Source organism: Fukomys damarensis, unplaced genomic scaffold, assembly GCF_012274545.1.
Source record: "Fukomys damarensis isolate Sample0158 unplaced genomic scaffold, DMR_v1.0_HiC HiC_scaffold_4, whole genome shotgun sequence".
Classification (NCBI taxonomy): domain Eukaryota; kingdom Metazoa; phylum Chordata; class Mammalia; order Rodentia; family Bathyergidae; genus Fukomys; species Fukomys damarensis.
Genome location: NW_022900916.1, coordinates 35,226,354 through 35,248,318, shown reverse-complemented (window position 1 = coordinate 35,248,318; position 21,965 = coordinate 35,226,354). Strand labels below are relative to the sequence as shown.

The 21,965-nt window shown below is 46.5% G+C and overlaps 1 protein-coding gene and 1 long non-coding RNA gene across 3 annotated transcripts in view; one reads left to right on the top strand and one right to left on the bottom strand.

Annotated features, from left to right (window-relative positions):
• Plxna4 (plexin A4) overlaps window positions 1-21,965 on the bottom strand; it is a 420,278-nt gene that overhangs the window by 170,234 nt on the left and 228,079 nt on the right. The window lies entirely within an intron of this gene.
• On the top strand, window positions 5,137-17,716 carry LOC104853654. The gene is made up of 5 exons (XR_777839.1): window positions 5,137-5,214; window positions 6,478-6,681; window positions 15,306-15,413; window positions 16,319-16,447; window positions 17,607-17,716. It is a non-coding gene; the product is annotated as an uncharacterized LOC104853654 (long non-coding RNA).

Below are 21,965 nucleotides of genomic sequence, written 5' to 3'. Positions count from 1 at the left end.
GATAAGAAGCACTTAGGCAGCCCAGCTGTAGGCATCTCTGTGTAGTGGGTCTCAGAGTGTGGAATCTTGTCCTGCAGCATCTGGAAACTTGCTAGAAATGCCAGTTCTCCAGACTTGCTGTGTCAGAACCTAGAGAGATGGAGCTGGCTGTCTGTACTTAAGACACCTTGAGGTGATGATGTTTTCTAAACTTTGAAATGACTGTTGCAGGAGCAGGAAACACAGGGGTGTCCTGGGCAAATGCCAGTGACACAAAGTATAACTTATTGCCAGAGTCTCCCTGTTCTGTGTTTCGGTGGGGACATGCCCTTTCCCAGTGACCCTTCCCCATGGCTTGAACAGTGGGAGGAAGTCACACCTCCACTCCCTCCAAGTTCCCCAGATTTCCTCTGGCACTGCCCTACCTCGCACTGTCTCTCCTCACCTGCTTGTCCTCTCATGCGTGCCTGTGATGCCCTCTCCTCCCTCCAGCTCTTTGTCTTGACAAAGAGGAGAACCTGACAGGGCTTGGTTAACTTAACTCTGATCACCCACAAAACAAACTGGTATTTTTCTAGCTGCCAAGCTGCTAAAGGCAAGGTTGTCAAAGCCAGGGTGTACGCAAACGTAAGATCCGCAGTTATCCTAGCGTGTCTGAGTTCTAGGCAGGCTTAAAAAAAGAAATCATGGTCCAATTCCCAGGGAGATGCCAGTGACAACCTCTTGGACGCTTACAGGGCCAGCTGTGACAGTCTCCGTACACATTCCCTGACCCGGGGAATGAGCAACTCTCAAGAACAATGGACGGTGGCTCACCCCTGGCATCTGCTTGCACACTGCTCGTCCCAGGGAAGGGCTTGGGGAAGGAGTGTGGGGCTGAGATGTTGATGCCTGTGTGTTTGCTGTGCTGGCGCATGCGAGCAGACAAATCTGCAGGTGGGCAGATAGACAGGCAGGAGGCAGGCCTGGGGGACAGGTGTTGGAGTCTGGTGAACTTGCAAGCTAAGATTTTAAAGATATTTCTGTAGCTGGGGAAGAGCAGAGTACGCAGGAGAGAACCAAGGAGGGAGTGTTAAGCTGGGGGTAGGGGCTGCGTGCGGGAGGCCGGTCTCCCAGAACAGTCGCAAGTCCCTGGGGACTGTCCTGTGTGAGCATGCAGAGCACACACAAATGAGAAGGAGGCAGAGGAAGGTGGCAAGTGGAAGAGGTCTGAGGAAGTCAGCTCTCAGTTTCCATGCCTGTTTCATCCCAATGCCAGTTGGGAACAATCACAGTAGTATCTTGTGAGGAAGAATGCAATCAAAAGAAATACAGTGAAGAAAAGTGTTGCAAAAAGAACATATGAGAACAGTCTGGATGCCTTTGCCAGCAGGGGCTTTGGTCTGAGATACAATTTGCATTGAGCCTGGAAATCAAACAAAGGTTTGAGTTTCACATCTGTCAAAGGGCTGCCTGATTTAACTTCAATCTCCTGGATGTTGTATTAGGGACGAAGATATGTGTATATCATGAAGCAGGAAGGTAGCATGGCTGAGCATCCTGAACCACTGCTCCCTCCCAGTGAGTAGCTCTTCTGCCATTTCAGCCTCTCAGGGTCACTGCTCTCCAGCCCGGAACCCCCGAACAGTGCTTGCCCTGGGAGGGCCTGAGTCACTCTGCCACTATTGCTCCACTTAGTGAAAACATTTGTCCCCTCTTTGTGAGTACCTCATGAGCCATACACATTTTTAAACTATTATGATTTATTTCACTTTGGGAGTTTAAAGGTCTTTGGGAATCTCTGAAACAAGCAGAGACGCTCAGGAAGAACGGGACATCACAAACTCACATAGGTACTGTTATTCCGTGGTCCAGCTTCCTATGACTTATAGATCTGTTTAGACCACACAAGACAATCGATCCCTTATTCTCTGGGGTCCCCACCAGACAATGTAAACCATGGAGTCCTTAGGATCAGAAATACAAGGTTCAGGAAGGGGACCCATTTGTACTGATGCATTCTCCTCAGGCACCAGTGAAATATACCAGTAACATAATGGAAATTCATGGAGGGAAGAGATGTATGGAAGGAGAGACTCATAACTCAGGTGGCCACTGAGCTGTGTTCCCCAGGAGTTCACCTTATCCAGCTCTTCCTCCCTCTCATTCTCACCTGGCTATAAATCACCTGCACACACACACACACACACACACACACATACACACACAAACACACACCCTGCTGGGAGCCAGTGCTTGATTCATGGAACCCAACGGATGGATGCTCTACCAGCCCTTCCCCTCTCATTCTCACCTGGCTATAAATCACCTGCACACACACACACACACACACACACACACATACACACACAAACACACACCCTGCTGGGAGCCAGTGCTTGATTCATGGAACCCAACGGATGGATGCTCTGGTAGACACAGAAAGCTTGGGGCAAGAGAAGCCTCCAGGGTTTGTACACTCCACTGCAATGCTCCTTATTATACCTGCTTGGCACTTGCGTATGCTCCCAAGACCCCGAGTGACCTCTTACTCCAAGTGCTGGCGTCTGATGCTCCCACCAACTTGGTCAAGTTGGCCAATCTCACAGACTGAGATGCTCAGTCCAGGAAGAGACAGCATGAAAGTGTTGCCCCACTCTGGCAGTGGCCTGCCTTCCCTAAACAACCTCTCATCTCTCTCTTCTGTCCCTATGTTCCCTCCTCTCTGATCACCCAGCTCCTAGATTGGGGATTTGCCCTAATTTGTCTATGCTGGAAGGGAGAAGAGATGGGTTGATGGCAAGAATAGCTACTATTTACTTAGTACTTCACACAATATAAAGATGTGGGCATGCTGATGAGTAGCAATGATGACGAGGGTACGATATGCTCCACTATATCTTAGTTTCACAAACTGGACTGAATGGGCACCGTCTCTTCTGACTCCTTAGAATGGCCTGAAAGCTTAGACACTATCACCTCAAAGCGCCGGGGAGCAGAGCCTTTAAAAACAAACCTTCAACTCAGAGTCCTGACCTGATTCCACCTGAAACTTATCAGGACCACTCAAGGCAGACTCTTCCTCTAGAGCAGGTCTATTGAGTCTCTGTGCTATTCAAGGGCTCTGCTGGGCAGAGTGCCACTGTCCCAGCTACCCTTCCGTCAGGGCCTTCCTGGGCCATGGGGAACTGTGCTCCTGCTAGGCCAGTAGAGTGGACACCATCCTTAGACTGTGACCATTCTTCCAGATTCTGCAAAAGATCTGAATCCAACACTGAGAAATCTGTGGTGTCATCTGCCAATCTCTTATGGTGGGAAGACACACAGCTTGCATTTATTATTATTATTATTATCATCCTTCAGTATCTGTGGCTGTACCCCAACCTCTGAAGAAGTAGTGCTTTACATGGCCATGGCTCCACCAAGTGTGCCATGCATGATTCTATGTAAGATACAAACTAATTCAGATGTAAATAATCCTAACATCCGCCTCAGAACTGGGAGGGAGCTGAAACTGTGCTAAGCTGCACTGAGATAACCAGACAGGCAGGCAGTACATAACTAGGGCCCTGGAGAGAGCTGCAGTATTTCCAAAAATGAATCTCTAAAAAGCAAGTGGGGAGTTGCAGACAAGGACATGGACTAGTAAGGCACCAGGTGAAATGCTAAGATACTTCCAAGAGGAGAGTGAAAGAAATGGATGGAAAGGGGCAAGGAGGAGAATGGAAAGAGGAGGAGAAAACAGAAAGGGTTAGGGGAGAATGCAAGAGAAAAAAAATGTTTAAAAAATCTTCAGGTTTGACAACCCCATGAAAATGTTTTTTAGCAGATTTGTATTTGTTGGTAACAATCATTTCTGTTTTTATTTATTCTGTTGTTATTACATCACATAATCACTGTTTTACTTCATTTCCCATCAGTGATAGATTGTGATAAGTCAAGTTGGTTGCTAATAATGCTATAATTTACCTAACAAATTTTGAGCTTGTAGTACAGCTTCATTAATATGTTTAATTTATTGTTACAATTCCTTCAGGTTAATGGTTTGAGAGAATGTTGGAGTTTAATCTGAGCAGTTATTATAGAGTACTTGTTTCTCGTTAAAATGTAAAACCAAGATACCCAAGATTTACTTAGGATAAACTGGCCAGAATAAATCTCTCTCTTCTTTGCACTTGGAAAGGGATGAGATTTGGTTATTAAAAATGTTGCAAATTGGAGAGCCCCTTCAGATAAGCTTAAAGTCATTTGCAGAATTAATGGCCTTTCCACAGGGCGAATGGGAGGCAGGTCTAAAGCCAGTTTATTCTGGAAGAATTCTCCAGATGTCATAGGGTGGTAGGGACATCAGAGAATAGATGAGAACTGAATTTTGTTAAAATGAAAGCTTCTAAGATTCCTGGAAAGATGTCTGTATGCCGAGTGACAGGGAGCAGCATCTACTTTATGGGCCTTTCTTATGTCCTCAGAAAAAGATGAAAATCCACACTGCCTACCCCACCAACTCACCACCACTGACAGTGGAGACCCAGCCTCCACTTTTTCACTTGAGGCTCTGGCAGGGTCCCCGACTGGCAAATTGCCAAAAACATTTTGTGCAGGAAGTCAGACACTTGTCCTACCTGCCTTCATTGACAGGGTTCTCAAACTAGCCCCGTCTTAGGGTAACTTTCAGTTTTGCCCAGGAGCTGAAGAGAGCAAAGGTCACTCTGATTGTAGCTTAAGCACCAACAGTTCTAAGTGACCTCTTAAAGAGTGTCTAAAACTTCCCTGGGATTGGAGGTGTGGACAAGCAAGCTTTGGAACTTCCAAGAAGTTGCCAGGTGCCTGGTCGTCTTCAGCCAGTGGGTTTGTTAAAAACTAAAAGACAACAGTGGCGTTCTTGCCATTTTAATAACCCAGGGCCCAGTGGATGTCTCTGACTCCTAAGGGAATATCAGAAAGACAAGTGTTACTGGTCAAATGGTATCCCCAAGTTGATAAGAAGCCCTAATTTCAGGGCCTGTGAACATGAGTACTTGGAAATAGAATCTTTGAAGGTACAATAAAAAATGATGAGGCTATTAGGATGGGATCTAATCCAATATTACTGATCTCCTTATAACAAGAGAAAACACCTTGTGAGAATGATGCAAACAAAAGCACAGGAGTTGCCATGGACAATGGAACACCAGAAGCCAAGGAAGGCCAAGAAAGATCGCACCTAGAGTCAGCCAGTGCCTTCACCTTAGTTTCACATTTCTAGCCTCCAGAACGGTAAGACAGAGAATGCACTTCTAATGTTTCAAGCCACCCAGTTTGGCATCCTTCATCACAGCAACCCTAGGAAACAATTACAACTAAGCCCTATAGATCATTCTTGGGTCTTAAACACAGTCATGGGAAAGGGGAGGGGTGGGTGTGGGCCTTGAGGAGCCCCCCCCCCGGCCTGGTGGCACTGGATTCCCAGAAGCTGACTGAGGATTGGCAGCCCTTCCTGCCTCCCCTGTTCACTTCTCCTTTAGAGTCCTTAAAGTGAAACATCTTTTGCTTATTTGCTTTTAATTTTTTTGAGACAGGGTCTCCCTATGTAGCTTGGATAGCCTCGAACTCACAGTGATCCTCCTGCTTCAGCCTCCCAAGTTCTGGCATTAAAGGTGTGCTTCAGCACACCTGGCCAGGAATCACCTTTTGTGATGGTTAATTTTGTATGTCAATTTGACCCAGCCACAGGTGCCCAGATATTTGTTTGGAGTTATGCTGAGTCCCTGTGAGAGTATTTCTGCATGGGGTCAGCGTGTAAATGAGTAAAGCAAATATGGGGGGCATCATTCAATTCAATAGAACAAAGAGGGAGAGGAAGAGAGACTACATGCTTTCGGTCCAACTATTTTCAAGCAGGGATGTTGGTCTTCTCCTGTTTTCACACTCAGACACAAGCTAAAACTATACCACGGACTTCCTTGATTTCCCAGTTTGCCAGTGCAGATCTGGGGGCTTCTTGGCCTTCATAATGCCATAGAGCAATTCTTACAATAAATATGTGTATATGTATATCAAAAGAGCATAAATGAACGTATATATATATATATACACACACATTGTTATACATGTGTATATATTTATAGAGCTATATTCTAGAAAAGCATATATATTGTTCTAGCTTCTGTGGAGAACACAGACTATTACACCTTAGACTCGATGCTAACAGCCCCCATGTCCCATGGCTATGTGATAAGACCCCCACTGTTCACATCCTCTGTCTAGTCCCTGCTTTACCTCCAGCTTGGTCCTCTGCCTCAGGATCATTGTGGCCCCTGGATGCTTTCCCAGAATGTTGCCTGGCTGCCCCTCACCCCTGGCAGGTCTCTTTCTCAAACATCGGCTCTCCTCAGAGAGGCCTTCCCTGACTCTCCCAAGTCTGAAGACTCCCACACCTCTAATACATCTCCATTCCCTTGCCTGGCTATATTTTTCTTTACAACACAACCTGAAATTGCAACTGGTTATTTACTGTTTGTTTCCTGCCTGAAAATGTAGCTCCCTGGAGGCAAGGATCACGTTGACATTGTTCTCCACGGTGTCTGTGCCCAGTGCCGGGACAGAGGGGACTGAGCCAGTTTTGTGGCAGGAGGAGAAGAAGCCCAAGCTCTAAGTCCACCATTCAAAGATGCCTCCTTGGGTCTACCCAGAGCATCCCATAATTTGGTACTTTGGGGGGAAGCTACAGTCCGACAATTAGAGGTAGGTCGAGTATGCAAATTAAAATTACATACGCACATATATAAATATTTTGCATGTATGTATGTGTGTAATATGCATGTATTATATGTACATGAAAACCTAGCTGAAGGTGCAGGGAGATCACAATCATGCATTATCAAATTCTCCTGACCCTCCCATTCTCACCTCTACCCCCAAATCTTCAGAAGTGGTACATTTTTCTAGAATGAGAGCCTATGCCCCCTGCTTGCTTGGGAAATTCCATCCCCTCTGAATGCGTTTCATTAGTCACCCTTCCAACACTGCACTTAGGAAGCTATGCCACTCATTTAATACCTGTACAGAGGGTCTGCTCCTCACAGGTTTGTGGACACATAAAGTGAATATAGTACTCTGTGAGAAAAGTAAAGCTTTAATTCTGTATTGTTTATCAAATTATACTGAATTTAAATCTTATGTATTGCTACATATAAGTTAACAATTAATAAAGGTCCATGAAGCTAGTCCCTGAGAGTTGAGAGATTTCCAGCAAGTGTTGTCTGTACCTCTGGAGGAGGCATGGATCCCAGCTCTTCCGACTGGGCTCTGAGAACACAGGGACACCTGTGCATGCTAGAGAACCCAAGTGAGCTCTCCCATCACCTGGAAGGAACCCATCGAGGGGGACACTGGGAAGACTTCCAATGTCCATGGAAGGGGGGGTGGCACAAGGACAGAGAGGCGCCTTTGAATTGTCTTCCCACTTCTGGCCTGGTGGCCTGGCAGTGCATTTTCCTTTAGGCTCTGACCCTGTTAATGGGGACTGAGCTTTACTTCCACATTTCCACGTTAAGTGAAGGGGTCATGGGGGTCGGGCAGGCTCTGGCTTCTCTTCCTCCTGACAGATCCATAATTAGAAGGAGACAGAGCATTCAAAGAGGAGTGTTTGGCTCCAGGCACAGCCTTGTCAGCCTGTCAAGCAGAAGCCTGTTCTCCACGAGCTATTTTGAGCCACCTTCTCAGCTGCATTCCTGATCCTCCAGGCCCATGTTACCCTCCCCCACCCCGCGGTCACCCCTTCCCCCCACATCTCCATCAAAACATCAGCAAGGCTCCTAGGTTTGGGGGAGGGCTTCACAAAGGGAGCCTTTTGTGGGAGATGCCTGAGGGCAGCAGGATGGGGTGCCCCCTGACCCGGCCTACACCTCCTACCTCGGGGCTAGCCCAGCAGTTGGGCATGAGGACCAGCAAGCATGAGGCTTGGCTCTAGGAGAGATTATAACCAGATGCAACAGATTCCTGGCCTTAGAGAAAATAAGTACAAAACTTTCTTAGAAAGGTTGTCACAGGAGCAAGCTGGAATGAAGAACAGAAAGGATGTGTTCTCTGTCCAGCAAATGCCCCGAAAAATTCCCAGGAACTAAGGGACACTGTGCAGCTCCAGAAAGACCTATGCACCATTCAGCCATCCTCAGTGTCACATAACCGGAAGAAACAGCCTAGAAAAGTGTAGCTGCCTTCTCAGCCCCAGGGGGAGACATGAGCCAGGCTCCAGGAGACAGATGTGAGTGTGCCTCACATATACAACTTTCCACAGCCCTACCATATCACAGCCTTCAGCCTGGCCTCCCACAGCTCACTTCGTAGGGACTACACAGATATTCCCTAAGGAAGTGCCTCTCTTTCTTGATGAAGGCGCAATTGGTGTGGCTGGGGGCAAGAGAAAGAGCCCAGAGGCTGGCCTGGGGGCAAGGGAACCAGATCAGAGGATGGACTGCCAAGACCGAGCCAGTGGTAACAAAGTGAATGGTAGTTTCCTGCTGCAGGATATGTCACTGTGCATCAGCTCAAGTGGATACCCAGTGGACTATCTGACATGTGGGATGAAGGTGGCACTTCCCTCTGGAGTGGAGACGTAACACCTGCTGTGGGAGGGGCGGGCTGGCTGCTGCCTTCTGCAGAATGACCCTCCGACACAGCCTCTACATCCTCCCAAGCAGGAGGGGCTCCTAGTGGGAAGTGTGTGCAGGTTTCTCCATCAGGTTTAGGCCCTTCCCTGGCCCAAGGATAGACTTGAGAGAGAGAGGCTCACGTTCTTTCCTGAGCCACTGACTGTTGACAAGATGGATGCCTCATCAAGGGCCCAGGAATGGGGCTTCAGAACTGAGTCCATGCTGTGACCACCAATCCCACAGTCACAAACTACTGTTGCAAGCTGATGCAGGTGGTAATAACCATCAATAATTATCAAGTGCACTAACTTGGACTGATTACTAATGGCACTAGGCACTGCTGGTCACTTTGCAAGCACCATTTCATTCTCTGCTCATGGCAGCTCTGAGGGAGAGGCCACTGAGGATGAGCAGTGGTATTTTTTCTCAAGACCCAGCTTCTGAAGATGCCACCCGGGCCTTGGACTCACATGGTCCTGTGTCCTGGGGAAACTCACAGTTTGGTTCCTCTGGGGTGGTGGTTCTCAAGGTGTGGTGCTGGAGTGGCTAGGGTCATTATCTTTTGTATTCACAGTGCCAACCCCGAGACCCCGTCCAGCTTTCCAGATGCAGTAACTCCTTGGTGCAGCCCAGCATAAGCCCTCTGGGTGAGCCAATGCATACATAAATTTGGGGCTTCTGCTCACAGGGCTTCTTTCTGCCTGCTCATATAGTGAATGGCTAGGCAAATTCTGAAGGCCCCACTCTGCCCCTAACCGTGGGTGAAGCTGTTTCTTGATCCAGCTCCAACTTGTCCTTCTAAGGCTCCCCAGAACCTTTTCTGGAGTCTGCATGTTATCTTCAGGAAAACCATCCCATCATCTTCCCATCCCAGCCCTGACTCTGACGTTTTCTAAGTGTTTTTATATCTTCTTTTGTGTGTGATGAGCTTCTCCTGTGTGTCCCTAAGGACTCTGTCCAAGAGTGCTGAGCCCCATGCCTGCCTGTCTCCCTGCTGCTGGCTCCCTGCCCCAAGGATGCAGTGACTGTCACATGGTGCCTGCACAGAAAGCAGAGAGAATTGATTAAGCACAAGCCTTAATTGTGGTGGCATTGCCTGAGAGCAGGGAGCCAATTCCAGCTGCTTTCCTTGTTTGCATGATGGGGCCTCCCGATTCAGTGGATTGTTTTTAATTACCACAATACTAAGAATTTGCAAGCCCTTTGGACCAGCCTTTCCTAAGGCATGAAGGACAAGGAGACAGAAATGAGTTGACTCCTGATTTCTGGATGCTCTGAAAATCTTGTGATTCTGATAGATCAGTGGGGCCCCACCCGAGAGCTGTGGTTCTCATCCTGCTGCCCATGAATTTTTACCTGATGACCTTGACCCAGTCCTTTTGAATCCTGTGGTGATAATTCTCTGCTTACAAAATAGGAAGGATTCCATTATTCAAGCAACAGGTGTCGGAGGCTTATGTAAGCCAGACATGGTGGCGGGCACTGGGTACAAACGATGCCAGGAGACCTAACTCCAGGGGTGCTTTGCATTGTGTGTTGAGGGCTACTGCTGAAATCTAAGAAGTGTTGTGGATGAAAGGAGGTAAGAAAAGGGGCTGCAGAGCAGATCTCCCCAAGCAGATCCTTAAGGAATAGGTGAGCATTCTGCAACTGAGGAGAGAGGGAAAGCCCAGGAGACAGCAAGGATCAGAAGTGTTTGGGTGCCAAGGAGGTGCTCAGTGTGGCTGGAACCAAAGACACATGGGGCATGCTGGAAAAGAGACAATGCTCACAGGCAGAGTCCTTGGCCAGTGCTGCCCACTTCCCATCAGGGAGTGATTTAATATATTAGCTCCCAATGGCAGAATAACCATCTGAATGTAGCTTTGCAGTTTTTCCAGAGTGAATAAAACCTGCTCATGAGCGAATGATTCAGAGGGGACAGGAACAAAGAAAGGGCTGAAAAGGCCCTCAATTTTTCAAAATAAAACCTGTCTTCTCCCCTGTGGGAGTCCTGAGGGTTTCCTTATGACACTAAAATGTGAAAACAGAAGAAGTTGGCTAGGCCAGCAGGTTCCACTTCGATCCTTCCCAGCTCTGAGCTGTGCCTGGGCTTGGCCATGAGGAAATGAAACTCTTACAGGTGGGTGGTGCAGCTGGCTGAGGGCTGGCCTCCAACCTGTTCAGAGAATTTGATCTGGGTCATGAGCTGACTGGGCTCAAAAGGAAGGAGAGATGTGAGATCATAGCAGCACCAGCCAGGCAGTACCTTAGGAATGCGAACTCAGCTACCAGTGGTTCCAACTCACCACCATAGCAGCCCAGGACACCCACCATGCCGGGTCACAGGTAATGCTTAAAAGAATAATAGCAGTGCTTTTAAATAAAGGAAAGGTCAAAGCAGGGCCTCACAGTGCAAAGCTGTTCCCTTTACTTCAGCTCATCAGTCACCTGTGATTCCAAATGGCAGCCTGGGTCTCAGTAGCTGTCCATCATTTCCCCAAATTCAAGGCTCCAGATGTGTCAGGACAGAGTGAGTGGAGACTGTGTGGGATGGGACGGTGAAAGGAGAAAACCCACCCCAGCAGTGGGAGCAGCTTGCTGGCCTTGTTAATGAGAAGCTTTGTTCGGCATCACCTCGCTATATAATAATAGCAGGAATTAATACAACCCCAAATTAACAGCACAGAAGAGCGATCACAAGGCAGAGATACATTCCTAATGGGCTCAGCTGAGAGTGGAGAGATGGATACGGGGACTTCTTCCCCAACCATGTCAACTAGGGCTGGCAGAGGAGCCATCACACCACTGAACAAGCCTCCCCTTTGCCAAGGACAGACTGGCCTCAGTCCAGGGCCATCGGGCCTGCAGTTCCACTCAGAACTGCTGGCCCTAAAAGAGAAATAAATACATGCTGCTCTGCTGCTCAGAGCCCCAGGCCACCCAGGTCTGAGCCCAGCATCTGCCACTCCCCAGCCGAGGTGAAAGCATTTCTCTCCCTCACCTTCCCCCAAGTCCTGTGGCTATGGAGAGTTGTCACGAGCAATTTTCTATTAGGGCCAAGTGAACTGCTTACTCAGCCATTAAATCTAATAATAACCTCAAGTTTATAGTGTTTCTCTCATACTAATCATGTGTGGCTATTGCTCTCAGGCTTTCCTTCCCTGCTCCCCTTTGGGTCCCCAATGCCCAGCACTCATATCTCACCTGCCCCTGTACACTACATGGGAGGGGCGTGGGGCAGAAGCAGATGCACCATGTGGACTGCAGGGAGGGGTCCTCGGGACGAGAACTGCTGGGCTCCTCTCCTCAACCAACAGGAAGAAGAGCAGGGCCACAGCAGCAGCTAGTGACACTCGAGGACCTGTGAGAGGGAAGAAGGAGCCCCTGGGGGCTGAGATCTGCTTCTAGCCCTTGCACAGCCTCAGCCTTCTGGGTGACCTTGGGCAGGCTCCATACTTCCGTGGGAAGAGTGCACCCTGTCTGTGTAAAGTGTGGGGCTCGGGATGCATGACATCTAGAGTCCCTTCAATCATTTACTTTAAATGTAAATGCACAGTATGTTCATTGAGAGTTGAGGATGTTCCAGAGCCCTCTGGAATACCTGGCCCTTCTCTCTGCCTTCGTGCACCTACAGAGGGAGTGAAAAGAACCCCTGTGTCCGTTCACCTTTGGATGGAAAGAATGTGACCGTTCTTTGCATGGAAGGACTGGGACGGATATTCCTATCACGCAGCTGAAGGCTTTGGGGCTAAACTGCAGGAGTCCCACCCTTTTCCGATTACATGCCTGGGCCTAGTCTGCCCCTTCTCTTCTTACTGACTTTGCATGACTGCTGGTCTCATGGTGGGTGGAAACAAGAACATTTCCATCCCAGTCTTAGTTAGCGTGAGCCAGGTTTATCCAGCGGTGGCTGAGGTGGCATTTTCCAGGAAGTACATTTCTGCAAACTGACAGCCACCTTTTCAGAACAGGGAGAAGGGGGGTCATCAGCAGGGAGAAGTTTGCCAGCCTCTTATCTGAGGAGCTGGAATTCCTAAATTCCTCACTAGGATGATTCCACAAAGGGTGGGCTTTCTATAATGCAGGAAGAGAAATGGAGCCACTTTTTATTCAGATCAAGATAGCAGGAGAATTGCCAACAAGGAGGAGAGTTCCTGAGACCAGGATGGGCTGGCCACCAGACATTCCCTTCTCCTGTCATCTTTTCATACTGCTGGTTCACTCAGTTGTTTGTGGAGCTGAAAGGAAAGTTTAAACTAAAGGGGCTGGGTGGACCATCACAGCACCCCTCCAACTTTGTCTCTGAGACTTTCAGTGAAAATACATCACAACCCAAGATATGTATGCTTACAAATAACTGAAGCAAAAGTTCTGACTCTATGTGACATGCATTCTGATCCCTCTCTCTCCCTCTCTCTCCCTCTCTCTGCCTTTCTCTCTCTCTCTCTCTCTCTACCCTTTTTCTTTCTTTCTTAATGTGAAAGACTGGAAACTTTTTTCTTTCTTTCTTTTTTAAAGTGGAAGACTTGAAATTTTATTTCTTTTCTTTTCTCTCTCTCTCTCTCCCCCTCTCGCTCTCTCTCTCTGCCTTTCCTTTCTCCTCTCTCTTCTCTCCTCTCCCCTCTCTCAGTAAAATGCTGGTTATGACCCACTGAACTGCTTCCATGACATATTAATGGTTCTCATGCCACAATTTAAAAGTCTTCAGATTAGATGATCTTGAAAGGACAGCCTGGGTTTCTGATTCTGTAGCTGGAGGCCTCAAAGGGCAGCTCTCTGGCTCTTTCCTGCCAAAGGAGCCCCACAACAACCTTCCCTGGGCATAGCTGCTAGGAGTTTCATTGCAAAAAGTCTCCAGAACCAATTTTGTCCGAATATTCCCAGCTGGATGTCAATGTGAGCATGTGTGTGCAGTGACAATGGGCTGTACTCAGCTCCTGGGCACCCTGCACCTGCTCCCAACCCCACACCATAGCTCCCTCTGGATCCTCATCAAAGGGAAACAGGAGGAGAGCAGGAAAGTGGTAATGCAGCACCAGGCACCAAGAACTGGAGGGATAACCTAGGCCAGGATTAGCAACAGGGTGGGGGAGGCTGTGCAGGGGTGACACACGGGCTCTCTGCCCCTTCTCCCTGGTTTCTGTCAAGAGCCCACTGGAAGAGCAGGTGTTGGGAGCAGAAGTGGGATCCCTAATCGTGTCTGGACCTCAGCTGTTGACCACTATGGCCACTCTAAGGTGTCTTCGAGGACGTGTTTAGGTTTGGAGGGTATTTCTCCCTGAGGATAGGGCTGCCAAGAAAAGTCAAGGCCTAGAGGTGCCAGGAAAAAGTCCCGAGGAGGCAGCATGTTTCAATGAAAAGAATCATCACTGTGCTCCACTTTGTGGGGTCTAATGGGGAGCAGACACAATCCAAGGCTTTGTTGCACTCATTAAGAGCTAATTACGATGATTTTATAGCACCTGTAGCTTATTATTTTATACTACAAATCATTTCTTTAATAGAATATTTATAGTCCAGTGTAAAATACTGAAGCAGTAGGGAGGGAAAAGGAGTCAGATTTTTGCAAAGAGAACAGTCTCATGATTATATTCAAGAAGAGGTACTTTGAGATTTCCTTTTGCTTTCTCTAGAATAAGACAACTCAGATCCTATGGCCTGATTACAAACATCCAGGAAGTCTAAATTCAGGGCCCACGCATGATATTAGATCCGAATCAGGGCTGGACTGCGTGTCGGTAAAGAGCAAAGAGGACGGAGCCCTGCTGTCCTCTCCCCTCCACATGTACAGATAGACTGGAGGAGGCACTCACTCCATCATTTCTTCACACCCACGCTCAGCACCTGACTGCCCACAGTGCTGAGACGTCAGCACTGGGTGGGATTATGACAAGGTAGCTCTCACTCCCAGACCTTAATATTATAAAACACTTTAAGAAAAAATGCAGGACTATAAGAGAATGTGTTGTTCTATTTACAAGATCTTTCTGTTTACCAGAATGTCTACGCATCCATACTGACAAGTTAGTATTGGGGATGATTACTCTCAGCACTGTGCAAGTCTTCACTACTTCCATATAATTAAAAAAATTACACTTGGCAGAGCTTCATTGTAAAGTCCAGCTCACTCCTTCTTCATGGCTTGACAATGTATGTTCATTGAACAATGTATATGCCCTCATGCTATGGTCAGTGACTCATGCTGCTTTATTCCCCAAGTGTAGCCTTCGCTGGGGGGGGGGGCGGGCGTTCTGAGCAGCAATCTCCACGGTGACCATGAATCCATTAGAAGTTAGGACTCTGTGGGTAATGAGCAACAGGAACATTTTGAGTCTGGAAGGATGACACTAAACAAACAGTGCCCCCTTTTCCATAATAAGGGGCTGGCTGAATGATTGCTAAAATCTAATTATTCTAAGAAGCTATGACTCAGATGCCTGTGTTCTCTGCTAGAGGTTGTTCATTCCCAAGTGCCACCCATCATGAGAGGTAATTCTCCTTCTGTGAGTTAGCCTTGTTTGTTGGTTTTTAGGTAGCTTTATTGTAGGGGTCCCTAGGCCAAAATAGCTTTTTTAGCTTCAAAGCTCAAGGTCACACTCTATTAGATTGATGACTTCTCACAGTATCCATGAAATGATGAGTTTCCACTCAGGAAATAATGATAACACTGTTTGTTCTTCTTTCATTCAAACCATCAGCAAATACAAGTTTATGGCATCTCTATGCTTCTAGGTGTCTTCTAAGACAGAAGAGACCAAGGAGACTACCAGGAAACAAGCCCCTAAAAAAGGAGAGACTGAATCACTGGAGGCGATGCTGACCCAAGCACCTGCACTATAGGTCTGTACTCTCTGTTATGTCATCTCTTCTTAAGATGTTTGCCTTGCTCTAAGGGGGTGGCATATCCTAGGCAGTACATGACAGTTGCCAAGTCCAGTGGAGATGCTGGGCTATCTACTTAAAAGGAAGGCATCACTAGCAGAGAGATAAACAGCCTCCTAGCCCAGGAAAGACGTTGCCAGACCTTGAAAGAGTAATAGTGGGGCTGACATATTCTTTATCATCTGCTTGCCCTAACATTGATCGCAGGATCCAAGGACCCAGCTGAGAAGAATAACAAGAAAAGCCACGTTCTTGTGGAAATAGCTTCCACTCTCTAAGTATTCTAGTCCACACCAACTCTGTTTCTGGATTTAAGATTTAATTAGCTTCATTAGTAGTATAAATAAGAATCTTAATAGCTCTGCTTCATTCAGAATGACTGGTGGTGTACCTCCCAATGAGCTAATAGGTTTTACTACTGGCCAGATTCAAGGTGCTGAGTAACTGATGCAAGAAGCACATATTTTTGTGTTAGATTTTCTGGAACAGGCTATCCAAAGTTCTTCATTGTATGTCCTGATTGTGGGGTTCAGAAATTACAGGCACTATCACATGTGTATCCATAATTTCTTCTTGTTTGGCATGTGTTGTAGTTTAGGTTTGAAATCTCATCCAACAGCTCATATGTTAGAGGCCTGGTCCTCAATGCAGCAGTGTACAGAGGTAGGATCTTCGGGAGGTGATTGGATCATGAGGGCTCTGATCTCATCAGTAGATTAATCCATCGGTGGATTTATAATTTAACGAGCTATTGGGTGGTAGAAACCGTGGGAGGTAGGGCATAGTTGAAGGAAGTAGGTCATTGGGGGTGTGCTCTTGAAAGATATATTTTGTTGTGAGTCTCATTCTCTCTCTGCTTCCAGGCTGCCATGATCCGAGCAGCCTCCTCCACCATACACACGATTCTTGCCTCACCACAGGCTCAGAAGCAACTGGGTCAACCATAAACTGAAATATCGGAATCAGTGACCTCAAATAAATCTTTCTTCCTTGTAAGTTGTTTTCCATGGGTATTCAGTCATGGTGATGGAAAGCTACCACAACACTGCCTGATCTCACAATACAGCTGCTCTGATTTTTTTCTCTAGAGAATTCTCTAAATCTAGAATGGAAGAGATGTCCTAGACAAGAATGGAGACCAAAAATGTGCTGAGCCCTTACTATGTGCTGGCCTCGTAGGAATCCCAGAGTGGCTCTGTTAGCTTCCTTGTTGCTGTAGCAAAATGAGTAAGATAAATAACTTATAAGGAGAAAAGTTTTGTTTTAGCTCGTAGTTCTAGGGGTTTCAGTCCTTGGTCAATTGGCCCTGTCACTTTGGGGCCTGTGGTGAGGCAGCACATCATGGCAGGAGAGCTGAGTGAAGGAAGCCTACTTACCTCAAGGCCAGGAAAGAGAGGAAGAAGGGACCAGGGTCCCAATATCTTCTTCAAAGGCACAACCCCAATGACCTAGCTTCTTGCCACTAGGTCATACCTATAAGGGATCCACCACCACCACAAAGTGCCAACCTAGAGATCAAGTCTTTATTTAATGGGCCTTTGTTGGACATTTCCGATCCAGACTATAGCAATGGCTACTACTATCTCCCACTCTGCAAATGAACAAATTGAAGCCAGAAATAAAGAAGCTAATATTTTGCCAAGCTGGGATCTGAGCACAGAACATTCAGAGTGCAAAGCTCTCTTCACACAAAGTGTTCCTTTTCTTTACTCCTTTTTTTCTTTCAAAAATAGTTAAGAACCTGGTTGTTTTCTCATTGTACCTCTCATTTCTATTACCAATATGCACACTATAAGGATAGCAGTCAACCCTCTACTGGCTAATTAACTAATTCCTGTAGTTACAAAGTTAAAAGCCAATTAGAGCAACCCTTTTGCTTCTGCACGGACTTGTCACCTACCACTGCTAGCTTCCTGCTTTCACTCGCTCCCATCACACCCAGGAAATATGGAACTTGAAGCCAGCAAAAGCTGCCTCTCTCAATCCACTCTGCTGTTGTAATAACAAACCATAAAATTAACTAAATTTCACCACGGTGTAATGTGCTGCATAAAAGTGGTGGCAATGTGTCTGCAGGGCAAGGGAACACTCCATTGAAATCAGTTCCTCTTTATTGCATTGCCAACATTTAACAATTTCTCCCCCATAAAGGCAGGAAGAATAGCACGAGCAGAAATAGAATGGATATCTGGATATCTGCTACTGTCCTGCTGATACCTGGATATATTTGCAGCTGTGAATAATGTATAAATAAAAATTGACAAGGATCATTTGCGTATGCTTCTTCACATATACATGTGTCCCCTGTCTACACATATCCCTAGCTGTGGAAGCACACACAATTGTGTATGCGAATACTCAGATGCATGTGCAGAAATACATGGCTGAAACAGTGCACATATACCTGTGGTATACATATTCACACTTGCTTAACAGGTTTTGCTTAAAGGAAGTCAAGGAGTAGCTTCAGTGGTTTTGGCAGTCCTGGCTTTCTGCATGATGACGTGACCAGCTGCTCTTCAAAAATGAGCAGGGGACAATGGGCTAGAGGAGATATGAGAGTCTCCCTATGACACGTTTCCAGGCTGGGTGAAAACATGCCTTGCTCACTGCTAACAGTTTCTCTTGCACACTGAAGAGAATGGCTGTGGGGGACTGAACGTCACTCTTGGCAGCTGAGTATATCACGGCTCACAGAATCTGCCCTGGCACAGCCCATAACTGCCAATCTCATCGTGTAAGAAAGTGTACCTCACTGTCTACCAAGTTCTTCCTGGAGCAATTTAAGTCCATTTCCTCTTGTGATGAGCAAAAACAGCTGCTCATCACACTCTATACACACACTATAGAAAGCAGTTATTTATCTCTCAAATTGGGAAAGGTCCTCTCTGAAATTCACTACCATTTTTACCCTCTCTCCATCCATATCCCAGCTGCATCTTACAGTGAGGCCATGTTCTTGAAATTGCAATTTCTGAAAGGACTGTGGGATGGACGGCTATGTGTGCCCAACAAGGAGCACTGGAGTAGGAGCCAGGAGAACTGGGTCTGTGTTGGTTCTGTCACTAGTGTGGATGTACCAGATTCCTCTCATTCTCCAAAAGAAGCAGGGACAAGTTAGTGGGCCATTGAGGCCCCTTCAAATTCTATGACTCCAATATGGTTTAAAATCTACTAATTAAAGGCAAATGTCCATCTTGCTTTTATGGAAAACAGCACACACAAAAAAGAAAACCTTTGATGTTGTCAGAGCCAGCCAACTATCAAGGCTGGATGAAATATACTGTTGATAAGAATGACTTGCTTCATGCTTTCAGGACAAATTGTCCTTAAAATGCTGCCAGTGCAGTAATTACTCAGATATTTACACAGTGATTAACATCTTCACCCTCCGAATCATATGAGAATGCTCTATAGAAAGGCAGATCTCCAGATCTCACCTAGCCTGAAATGTCTCATCAAACAGTCACAACACTCAACACCAGTAAATAATTAGGGAAAACATTAACTATCAGGGTGACAGTTGGTCTGGCTCTGGGGTTGCAACACCAAACAAGACATGGGACCTCTCCTTAACTAACAACTGTAGATCATCCACTGCCTGCATCAGCTTCTGGCTCAGTCCTCTGGACAAGAACATCACCCTTTTCCTTCCCAAGAAGACACATTTTTTGACCTTAACAGCATCCTAGAGTGGCACTTGGATATTGGGCTTTCATATGCCAAAGGAATGTGGAAGAACAGCTTCTGGCTCTGCCAGCAAGATGATACAGACCACCCGTCACAGTTTTCCATGCCAGTTCCTTCCAGGGAGCTGCAATGACTGCAGGGGAGAAATGGAAGCCCATGATCCTTTCCTGATGAGAAGCCAAGAAAAGAGAGCCCAGCAAAGAGAGGGTTACCACATCCTATGCCCTGGCTCAGATTCTTCAGCCAGTGCACACAGCGCATATGGCATCCTTGCCATGTTATGGATCAGACAAACTAAGACCCAGTAAAGAAGACTAACACCAGGAATTACAGAGTCAGAGCTATAGGAAACATTAGCAATCTCCCCTCTCTGTATTTAGAAGGTGAAAATTCTGATGCTAAGAATGTAACTTGGCTGGCTGGCCCAATACTCACTCTAGCATTTCATGCCGCATCACACCAGCAAAGAAGATATGCAAGCTTATCTCAGAAATTAAATCTTTCATAAATTTATTGTCAGTTCTCAGCAAATACTTGACAGATCAAGTTTCTTTATTTTATCACATGCAAAGATTTGTTTTAATAAAACCACTAAACTAGAGATTCCTTCTAGTCTCTCTTTTTACAACGTATACATATCATAGGCAAAGCATTGATAAAAACAGGGAAAGAGTGTGTACCTTTTTATGCAAAGTAGCAATTAGAAATGTATTTTCTCACAGATAAAGAGATAAACCTTAATACAACCTCTCTCCCCTCTCTTCCATCTCCTGAGGCAATAAGTAGAAGTGGTTAGACATGACTTTTCCACTGTTATAGCTCAGGATGGAATACTCCAGGGCCTTGGACTGGTTTACATACTGAATTACTTGCCGTGCTGTTATGGATTTACTGTGACTCCACTATAGAAGACTGAACTTTCATTGGAAGCTTCCTTGTAGGCATCAAAAAGTGCCTCTATGATAGCTCCCATCTAAAAGGACCTGGCAATAGAATCTGAGCCTAATGATATAGATTTTTGTGTTTTACTAAAGACATCATGATATACATATAACAAGACAGATGATATAGACCCAAATTAGTAGCACTCAGTTTAGCTTTCCTGCCTGTCCCTAGCAGGGAAATAGTCATATAGTGGAATTGTGGGCCCCATAAATAACAATGGCTATTCTTGCTCTCTAGACACCCTTCACCTCTTTTTCTTTGGATCTGACTTATGATAAAGCCCACGCACAGCTGTGATGAGAACTCGGTACATTTGACTCAGTCCTTAGTGGCCCAGTTGAACTGAAAGTGTCAAGAGTCCAAAATATTCTTCCCACCCTTCTTCACTGCACTACTTATTCAAGTTTAAAACTGGATAAAAATGAACATCATGAGCTGTTTGCTAGTCAGCCTTCCGGGTGCTGGAATAAAATACCCAACACTCACGACTTAATGGAGAAAAGGTTTACTATAGCTCGAGGTTTCAGAGGTTTGAGTCCATGGTCCTCAGGCTCCAAGGCAGAAACACCATAGCAGAAGGGTGTGATCGCACAGCTTCTTTGCTCCTGGTGGCTGGGAAGCAGAGCGCCAAAGAACGCCACTAAGGGAACACACCCTCCAGAGCCACAGCCCCCAGTGACTCACCGCCTTTAATGGGGCCCCGCCTCCTCATAGCACATTCAGCTATGAACATCAAGGGGATAATCCCCTGAGGAGTAAGCTGCCCCATGTCTGATCATCTCTCCAGGAGTCTCTTAATCTTGTCAAGTTGACAATTAAGATGAACTGGCACAAGGTGGTCAAAAGGAAGCAAGGAGAAGATGATGCTGGAGAACACATGTGGGAAGATCAGAGGGTACTGTTGCTAGGCAACCAGCCCTTATCCACCTCAGAGGAGTGCAGTTTCTGCATCACCTGGAGGTTTATAACCCCTGATACTTCTGAACATCAGCCAGAACTTCCTTGCTGTTCTTCACCATCTTTCTCCCCATCTTTGTCTCCACAACAGACAGAATCATGGATGTAGTGCTGCCCCCCAACTCCCTGCCAAAGGATAGCTTTGCTCAATGGAGGGAAGCAGAAAAGAGGGGCATAGAGAAAAATGGGAGGCAACAAAAGAGGTAGGAAAGGGAAATGGCAAAGAATAGGAAAGAATCTGGAAATTGAAAACGACAGATCTCTCCCCATAGCATCCTCCCTCACATCCAGTTCTGTGACTCAGAGCTCAACTGCAGAACCTGTAGCAGCCAGAGAGGAGCACCAGGCTCCTGAGCACCAGGCTAGCAGAGGGTACAGAACACTCCAGGGGCAGGAGGATAAGGACACCACCCTAGTCAGGACCCACATCAAGATTAGGACTGTTAGGAGTTAGAGATTCACATCCTTCATCAGAACTGAATGACTCCTGTAAACAACTGGTTGTGTATTTACTGGCACTGAACAAGTTATTAGACGAACTGGAGGACAATAGCAGCACAGAGCTCTTTGCAATTCTGGGGTCTTGCAGCCCTTAGCACACCATATTTCATCTAATCTGAGGCACCCATTATACAGTGCACTGTAATTTTGTGTACTACTGAGAAAGAAAAAAATTCTGGCAATTAACCATGACAATACATTGATTGTAAGATGCATTCATCTTCAGAGATGTTTAAAATGTGAGGGAAAATAGGTGTCTTAAGACTGTTCAGATATAGTCAAATCTAAACCCCTCACCAATGCCATAGAATCTCTTCACAGAATGATCCTCGTCTCCCGTCCCGCTCAGTGGACAGTGCTCCATCCAGCCCCGACTCTCTTTCATCGGCACAGTCATGCCTTTTCCACTCTTGGCTT